The sequence below is a fragment of the Thermobia domestica genome, chromosome 3 (genome assembly GCF_964235325.1).
Source record: "Thermobia domestica chromosome 3, izTheDome1.hap1.1, whole genome shotgun sequence".
NCBI classification, from domain to species: domain Eukaryota; kingdom Metazoa; phylum Arthropoda; class Insecta; order Zygentoma; family Lepismatidae; genus Thermobia; species Thermobia domestica.
The window spans coordinates 329,317,168-329,326,801 of record NC_137456.1 but is presented as its reverse complement, the minus strand read 5'-3'; the positions used below and the strand labels follow the sequence as shown (position 1 = coordinate 329,326,801).

Genomic DNA, 9,634 nt, shown 5'->3' with positions numbered 1-9,634 from the left:
TCCGTATTTGGTCTCTCTATTTCCGTTATTACTGAATGTACGCACAAAAGGGTTGAATGATATAATTTCATTGCTCTTCATCATATGCCTTACCCTCAACATGAGTTTCCGAGTGATGTTACACTCTTAAAAATTCAGGTGGTTTCGCAGAAAATTCACCGTAAAGTTTACAGGTCTTTTACCAGAATTTACATTTCAGGTGAAATTTCCGTAAATTTTGAACAGTGTATCCAGCATTTGACCAAAGTTCTTTCGAGTTGTTTGAAGTTGTTATCATATTTCGAATAATAGAATGAGTATTAAGTTATACGAAAGAAAATAACTTTCAAAGATGTTTTTCATTATTTCTTCTGGTTTAATTGCAAAATAAATTGAAGAATTATTAAATACTTTTAGCCTTATATTTAGTGGTTGCAGACACTGTCGTAAGATACTTTTATGACAAATGAAAGTTGTTTCCGCAACTGAAGCATTTAAGACAAAAAAAAAAAAAAAAAAAATCTCGCCAGTAATGAGATTGTTTGTGTTGTGTGTATTCCAACGTTAGAAATTGTTGATTATACGTTTTCTTCATTTACATTATAGGTGAGTACATTTATTACTATTATTTTAAGTATATTTATAGGGTTCTTATTGCTCATATTTTACGGATTGGAGTTCAAATTTCTTTTAGTATTTCATGATCGTCTTCTGTGTAAAGTTTTAACCGGTGAAGTACCTCGGTTTTTTGCATCCAAAGATTGATCGCATGTTCAGTGTACAAATAACGCACTGACGTTCAAGTCGCATATTATGCAACATCACATAAGGAAAAGTACGTTCGGAACTGTTCTAGTGCAAGTAGTAATGTGTGCCGTCAATTTAAGTGCAAGGAAAAAATTGGGCCTTTGTGCCGTAGAGTAGATCCAGTATTTTCAGGCCTATAAACGTTAAAATTTTATTATTTATCAAGAAATTCACTGTCACTACCTTAGAAATTGTTTCTTGGTGCGCATTCACTTTAAGAGGACCTCCCCGTTTGTGTGTAAATACTGCGTCCGGATATATGCTATAAAACTGCAGTAACCTGTGCTGGGTGGCCACTAAACGGACGAATGCCATGTAATAGAGTCAGGACAGGGCAGCCCGAGTGATAGCAAGGGGTGCATGCGTAGGTAGCAGCAGAGACGACGCCAGCTTTAAGTTCCTAGGGGGGCAAAGGAGGGGCAGATACATTTTCGGGGGGGCGGCTATTTTCCACACCAAAAATAGCATTTATTATGTTTGACTTACTTTACATTGTGTATCTCGTTGTTAGTTTTACATTAGGTCTATATGATAAACTTATTTCAAGTAAAATTTGTAACTAACAAATAAGTAACGTCTGCACATGAAATATTTTTCAATGCAACTTTTGAAACCTAAATTGAATTGCTTTCAAGTTTGCTACAAGTAACAAATTCGTCTAGTACTACATGCTACGTATATATAATTTACGAGGGGCTGCTGAAAATCTCGTAATCCAACCCAGAAGGAGTGTAGGTACTAGGGAGAAAGATGAAACTGTAGTTTTGAAAAACATGTTTTCAACTAATTTTCATATTAATAATGAAAACAAATTTTCATATTAATAATGAAATTCTTACTGCCTTCTCAGGCCTCTGAAGTGATTATGTACAGTGGTGAAGAAGTGATGGCTTAGTTCAAACGTGGCGGTTTCTCAACAAATTATGCTTTACACCCAGGATGACTTTACATCCAGTGACTGTTCCCGAAATCATGGATGCAATTTGTGACATTATTCTTGAAAATTGCAGCATTTCAGCCAGTGTTAGATATAACCTGGGGCCGGGGTTCCTACGCCACCCCAGTTTTTGACTGACAAAAAGAATTTAAGCTATTATTTATACACTTTTTGAAGTGTATAGTAAACTCACGATATACTTCTTATAGTCTGAGATCTGGCTGCAACCCCCTTCCTCAGTTTTTACCGTCTTAGTAAAACTTGTGTCAGAGAGTGTGGACATTTCTCTGGAACGCGTCGGTAGTATAATTCAGAATGGCTTGGGTATGCGCAAGTTCTTGACACAATGGGTTCCCAAAAAATCTGTCAGGAAAATAAAAGAGTGACGGCATTAAGAGAAGTCTTCTTCCAATTTGAATGTAATGCTGATCATTTCGCTCACGAAAAGTAACCATGAACGAAATATGGTTGTACCACTATGATCCTGAAACGGAACAACAGTCAATGGAGTAGTAGCACTCATTTCTCCCTCGCCCCAAGAAGTTCAAGACACAGAAGTAGGTTGAAAAACTGTTTGCAACATTCTTCTGGGATAAGTATGGAGTCGTACTCATAGACTACCTCCGCAACGGTCAGATATCTAATTCAGAATCTCTACATTACTCACAAAACTGAAAGAACAATTCAAAGTTCAACACCGCAGAAAATGAAAAGAAAGGAATTGTGTTCCTTTAAGAGAATACACCTGTCCATCGAACCCCTGCGAACACAATTAGCATTGCATAATCTAGGATTTCAATGTCTAGATCATCATCCTTGTTCCCCAAATTTAGCTCTGTTTAACTATTGAATGTATTTATTTCCCAAACTTTGATCTGATTGAACTTTAGATCTGATAATGGTAGTGTTACGAACAGTGGTGCGAGGAAGTCTCCAGATTTTTTTTTTTTAACTTCTGCAAAACTGGTTTACTGTATAAGGTAGTATATTGACTCTCGGGGGAAGTGTAGAAGAAGTAAAACTTCACCATTCCACGTGCACTCCTGGGTTGGGCTACGAATTTTTCAGCAGCTCCATGTACATTTCTAGGGAATATGGTAGACGTCATGTCAGTACTTTGAAACAAAATAAGTAAGGGAGCACTAGTGCATACCAAGTACTAACTAAAGATCAGCACTCTGACAATACATTTTTTTTGGAGGGGGAGCTAAATAAATAATCATCCATACATTTATTATTATCATCATTTGCAGTAAGGGAAAACACAACTCTTTTTATCCCCTTCAAAAAATTAAGCCCTGGTAGTCGTAAATGAAGCTGTTATAAACACATCCTCTGAATATTGAAAGCCGAGAATAATGTTTCAGGAAATAGAAGTATAGAACCTTTAAATAAAACAAAATATGAAACTGAAAACTTCAAATCTCAATAAATACAAACAAGTTATGTAATGGTTTTACCTTTCTTTTGTTTCTAACCGAAGTTGATCCAATGAGAAGAAAACAAGTCGACCAAATCTACTATTGTTCGCTAGGCACAGTAATTAAAATTCATAAGAAAGAACTGTAACTAAAATTTACAGGAAAAGGCGCTAAATTAGAAAACAGAAATATGCGTGCATATCCAGACGCTCAAAGAAGAAAGCTTGAGGACTAATCTGCCACATAGTAAATGCATAAATAGTACGATCTGACAATGAGATTCGTTATGATACTGATATAAAATACTATATGTAGAACGTTTTATGATTGTAGGAGTCTGGGGGGCAGTCTGGATGGTAGTCAGGGGGGCAGGAGTAGCCACCAGGGGGGCGCTCGCCCCACTTGCCCCCCTTCTGGCGTCGTCACTGGGTAGCAGGCGTGTCAGCGATGGTAGGTATTCGCGTAAACAAGGATGTCGTTGAAAACACTTAGATAAATTTGGTTATTATCTTAACACGCGATTACTTACCTTTGCGATTTGTACAATGCCGACACTGCATTTAGGAAGCTATAAACAACTAACTGGTTTGTGGTAGAGAACTTGAATTCCTCTGATAACCTTTCATGTGCTCACTTTTCTCACATCATTAACACATTTTAATATACGTACGACTGTTTCTACATTTCTTTATTTTCAATGTTTTTCTACATTGGTCATATTTTCTGCTCAATTTCAATAATACGTACCGGTCCACAACATATAATAACTCTTTTCTTCACAACACACATTCTTATAACACTCAAAATCGAAATCGAACACCGAGTTGCCATCTTTGAATACGCCGAACTAATTTCCTCATTATACCCTAATGTCTCATGTCAGCATGCATCCACTGAAAATAGTACCAGCAGCACGCAGATTTTTACGTCTGAAAATATTACATTAAACTATCTAGCGTGAATTAAAAAAATACTATGTCTTTCGTTGAAAATTTACGTATTTTCCATATTTCAGGTCCTACTCTCACGCACTTAACTCGAAATTCTCTGTGGATGCTTCGTTATACATTTTAACCAGTTAATGAAAATAGTGGAGATCGGAATATGACTTCGCTTTCGTGCCTTTCTCCAACAGTTGATTGCAAGGAAAAAAGGTGAGTAAGGCTAGGGAAATTAAGGTTACAAATTTTACAGTAGCCCTGTAAACATACTTTTTTTTTTTTTGGTAAGAAGTTTTCAATTTAATACACTGCTTTGCTGAACATTCAAAATTTATCGGACATATTAATCAGCATATTGAGTTGCTGGCTAAGACACACCAACTTCATTTGCTTTATACAATAATTATTGCTTTTTATAATTATCGTTGTTATTTAGCAACAGTTGGAAACTCTCTTTAACGTAAAGTGTTTCATGCTTATTTTCAATTTTTCAATGTATAGTTATCTCATAAATTTTGCATGGCACAACTTATCAATAAATATTACTCTTCAATCCTTATTCTTAAACTTAATATAAGCTTAAATGATTGCATGGTAGTGTTCATTTTGAATACAACTCTTGAACTTTAACAAATAATTTTCTATGAGTTGAGTATATTTTTCTATGAAATGCGAGATTTTTAAAAAAATATGATTGTCTTTAGGTATTTATAAAGGAATAATTTTTAAAATCATGAAAGACTGAAAATTTCAAATAATATGGAAAGATTGGCAATTTATCTATAAAAATGAATACATTATTTAAAATATTTACAGCTCATACTGAACTGAACTACATCTTTGATAACTTTTTTTTTCTTTCCTTATTATGAAACAATCGTATGGTGTGGCTACTTGGCAGTTGTTACCATTTGCTCTGCGTCAACATAAAACCTCGGTTTACTAATTGCTACATTATGATCCGCTTGTCTTCATTACTGTCTGTACGCTGTAAGTTGAAATCATTCCTAATGCTGAGCGATATTTTCTTACATTCTTTTTTTATATATAATTATTTTGCTCACCAAACACCACACATCCATACCATATATTAATGATTTACTTTTTTTTGCACTTATTCAAGGGTTTCATTATAAACAACTTTTCGCTGAAGATAGACTTAATATGTGCCGAAATATTAGATGAGGCAAACATCAAAGCCCGTTAATTTTAACTATCATCTATCTTGAATCTACAGTATAGCGTTGCTTAGTGCGTTTATATAATTGACCCTGATTCAGTAGTGAGATGATTCGCTTTTACAAGAACAATGTCTTAACATTAGTAGATCTCACTTCAATTTTTTAATATTAAAATAAATAAATATGGCAGGGCTTCCGGTTAGCCGAATAATCAGCACGCGTGCCTTCTGCAAAATACGTATGCAATAATTTCTCCATACTTCTGCCTATAATTTTATGAAATAAAAGTTTTTTTAAAACGAAGTCGTTTGCTGATATTTGAACAAAGAAGTTAACAAATAAATAAAAGTAAATGAAATGAAATCTTTGAGTATTGCATCCCATGGTTATGCCGGCTAGACTAAAGAAGACGGTAATGAGGAGAAATGAAAGAAATTGTGGAATGAAGAAAGTGGGAGAAAACGGGAGAATCCCGAGAAAACCCACCCACACGGTGTTTGTCTAACACAAAGCTCACTTTCCGCGAGCTGGAATCGATCTAAGGACCCCATGCACTAGATGTGAACGCTCTACCACTGAGCCACCGCGACACCCTAAAGAAATGAAGACTACAAACTAACCAATTACATTTTTTTAACCAGTAGGTTGAAATTTTATTAAGTTGTTGCAGGTTCAGTTTAGTAAGTTATTGCATCGAAATTGAACTAAAGTGATGTGAAAATAAACCTGTATTGTACCATTCAACCCATACACTTCATAGTTGAAGTTCCAGAAAACAGTTATTCATAATGTACATGTATTAACAGAGTTCTTCATAGATATGACAAAAAAAGCCTATAGCCACTAAGGTCAAAGAGTATTCCAGATTCGATAAAGAGGATGATAAGGTACTTTCAGACTTGTCACAACATTTTCATGCGTTCAAACACAGGTCAATGATATTAAAGTGCTACACAGAACAAATTTGTTCATTAAGAGTTTATGAATAGTTTTATACAAGAATGAACAACCTAGTTTGAATCTTGACAAAGACCACTTGAACAACAAACGAGTTAAAATAATCAACTGTCATCTGGCGCACAAGCTTTAAAGTTTGAAGATTGTATGGCACAAAACAGGTTTATTTTCACACAGCTTTATTTCCGGGCATATTTATAATTTTGTTAAGTGGGTGGTGTTTTAATGAAGACGGGAGTTCCTATCGAAAATTTCGGCAGTTACTTATATGACTGACGTATACAAGATTAGTTCAAGTTAATAACGATTCTCTCTTGTTGCGTGATCCAGTGACGTCGCTCCATACACCAAGTAAAGTGGCTTCACAACATTTGTCGGAGTAAAATTACTTATGGGTAGCTACTTTGCCATAAGACCTAAGTTTTCACATCATGTGCCGAACACTTACGGTGAATAGAACCTGATACACTGTGAGCGTGGAGATAGATGATTGCAATTCCACAGAACAATCCACTTAAACGCTCTACAGTTCTGGAGGCCAAAATGCGAGGTTGTCCTCGCTGCTTTTGTGTTCAGGAACGTCGCACCACTTTTCCTCTTCACTGCAACAGCCTAAGTAAGTCTCTGTTTTTTTGTTTGTTTGTTTGTTTGTTTGTTTGTTTTTTAAAGCTTAAGTATCCTGAACCAGTTACACATTAGATGTAGCATGCAACCATCTCACCACGTTGGACGTTCGTGAAATGCACAGTTTTACTCATTCGGTTCTCTCACCCATTTAGTAGGATTATGAATATTGTCCATATCTATGTATCCCAGACACATATGGTTTCCCTTTGTAACTGAAAAGCACACTTCTTGTGTTTGATACCACTATTAGGTGAAATCTGTAATACTGAAGATAATACACTATTTCTTGTTACCTTTTATGGTGCGAAACTGTTAATCGTTTTCCACAAATACAAACCTGTTTTCGAGACTTCTATATATCTTAATCCACAGTTTTTATGCCAGCTTCACGGATGTGAAATAGTGCAAAATGAGAATGGTTAGTGTTAATCAAAACTTAAGTAAATTTATAGAATAGTTAATGCAAATGTATATGAATAATTCATAGTATTGTTTATGAAACAGAGAAGAGTTGTCTTAAAAAAAAATCGTACAGGAAAGGAAAATGTAATGGTATGAGAGACATAAGAGAAACACCATTAAGCATGATATTGCGCTCAGTGTTACATAAGTCAATTTACAACTTAAAAGAAATAAAAATAGGTTTTGCCTATTTTTCTCTAGCTTCGAAATATATTTGTTTCTGATTTCAGGTGTTTTGTTGGAATTAATCCAAAAGTTGAATCCATTCCGCGGAAAGCGAGGGAAGATGCGGCAACATGATACTTCTAAGGGTTATCCGTAACAAATTTTGACTTCCATGAAATAACTCATTGTCAGTTTATAAACGGAATATTGACTAGACTGATCATTTCTTTTTTATTTCATGTACTATCATTTGAGAATTAAATATGATGAGATATTTAAGAATAAATTGTTTTCATTTGGTTTTTACTAAATCCTGTTAATTTATGTTTAAATCTTTAAGTATTTTTTTTTTCAGTAGCGTCATTTCAGACTTTGCCAGGTAGGAGTAAGTTAGTCCATCAACATAAGAGTTTTACCTTTTGAATTAATATTTTAGTATACAATGTATTGAAGAGCATGTGATTCTCAAACCCAGGGGGGTAATTATCCTCCTTGCCCTTCCCAAATGATTCCCTGCTTCTCTCTCTCTGAAAACCTTCTGATTTCTGTACATGTAGACTTAACTCTGGTTGTATTACTGTTACAAAGGAAAAGTGTCGTGAATACATACACGTTTTTGTATACAAACTACTGTACATTCCTGAATGCAAGACTAGGTGTTTTGCCGCAATTTTGCGAAAATGTGGAGTCGTCTTGCTTTTGCGACATATCATGTAGAGTTTTTCTTCACTGAACAGAATCACGAGATTCCATTAAACGATAAATTTACCCATTTCCTTGACTACCGCTTTAGCCTTCAATGTTTGCAGATTCACTGCAGAGGCATCATGTGGGAAGGGTAGGGGCAATTGCACCTCACTTAGCACTTAGTTTGAGAAATAGACGCTTTTTAATAAATTGTGTACTAATATTGTAATGAAAAAACGTGAAACTCTTATGTCAGTGAACAGTTTTGTTCCTCCTGCCAAAACCTGAAATAACGCTATTGATCCAGTGGACCCTTCTAATGAGAAAGAGTAAGTGAGGTTTCTATTTGATTTGATTTTTAATGTAGTTTTGAAAATATGTCCTGTATGTGCTATAGATGTTTTTGTGTAATCCTTTGTTAAAAATATGGTGGTTCGTCTTAGTAATTATGTGTGAATTTGCAGGAGGAAATAACATTTGAAGTAATCCTAACATACTTGTGAAAAAGTGCACTTGAAAATATTCTTACTTGTAACTCTATCAGTAATAGTGACAATAATTGATTATTTATTAATATTATTTTTTCCCTTTTCCTGCTCGCAAAGTTGAATCTTGTACTTCAGTTATCGAAGACATTAGAGAAAGTGTTGTCTAAAGAATGTGAATATTGGTTTGCTGTCTTGTGAAAATGCAGATGATAGGAAAAGAAAGAGCGTAAACGCATTGTTCATTGTATTACATTGTCCAGAAAGAAAACCAAGTTGTTAGTAGTAGGGGCCGATCTGGGTAAATGGATGTTTAGATCGTTAGCGATGTCCAACATGTCAATCTTGCTCGAATTTTGCCATAATGTAATCCATTTTGGCTGCGAGAAGCATCTTGGACATTGAAATTTCCAATTGATATTAACTGAACTACATTTCAGTTCTTGCTTTTGATAAGGTATCTTGCCCGCATTTTTGGCCAAGGAACAAGAGTTGATTCTATTTCACTTTATAATTTATGGAAGAACTCGCCTAAGCCTATTCACTGTAAAATTGTTTTCTTGAGGTGCTTTCTTGAATTTGATGTTGAAAAATCTCAACTGAAGTCTATAAGAATTTAAGCGATTAATTCATTTTGCGTCGCATTTAACTTCTCCGATGTAGGTTTTTTTTTTTTTTTTTTTTTTTTTTGCCAGATAATAGTTACACAACCTTTTTACATCGTAGCTGCTCCGGTAAGTTGGCAAACTTGACGAGGAAGAATGTGTCTTAAGGCCATCAGTGTAATTGGGCTCTTAAGCAGTACCGATAAAAAATATTTCTTTGTTAAATGAACACGCCAATAACTTCAAAGCTTGTTGAAGAGTACCGCAAATAAATACATTAAATCATCACTGTGTAAAATACTCTCATGCTCATGTTGCTCTAAACTAAACACGAAATCACATAAATATGTCTAATTTTAAACCATAATGATTTCCACTCA

At 34.8% G+C, this 9,634-nt stretch overlaps 1 long non-coding RNA gene across 1 annotated transcript; it reads left to right on the top strand.

The window, feature by feature from the left end:
• The first annotated feature begins 428 nt into the window (after positions 1-428).
• Positions 429-7,744, top strand: LOC145681942 (uncharacterized). The gene is made up of 3 exons (XR_014130873.1): positions 429-585; positions 4,160-4,298; positions 7,543-7,744. It is a non-coding gene; the product is annotated as an uncharacterized LOC145681942 (long non-coding RNA).
• Positions 7,745-9,634: the final 1,890 nt, after the last annotated feature.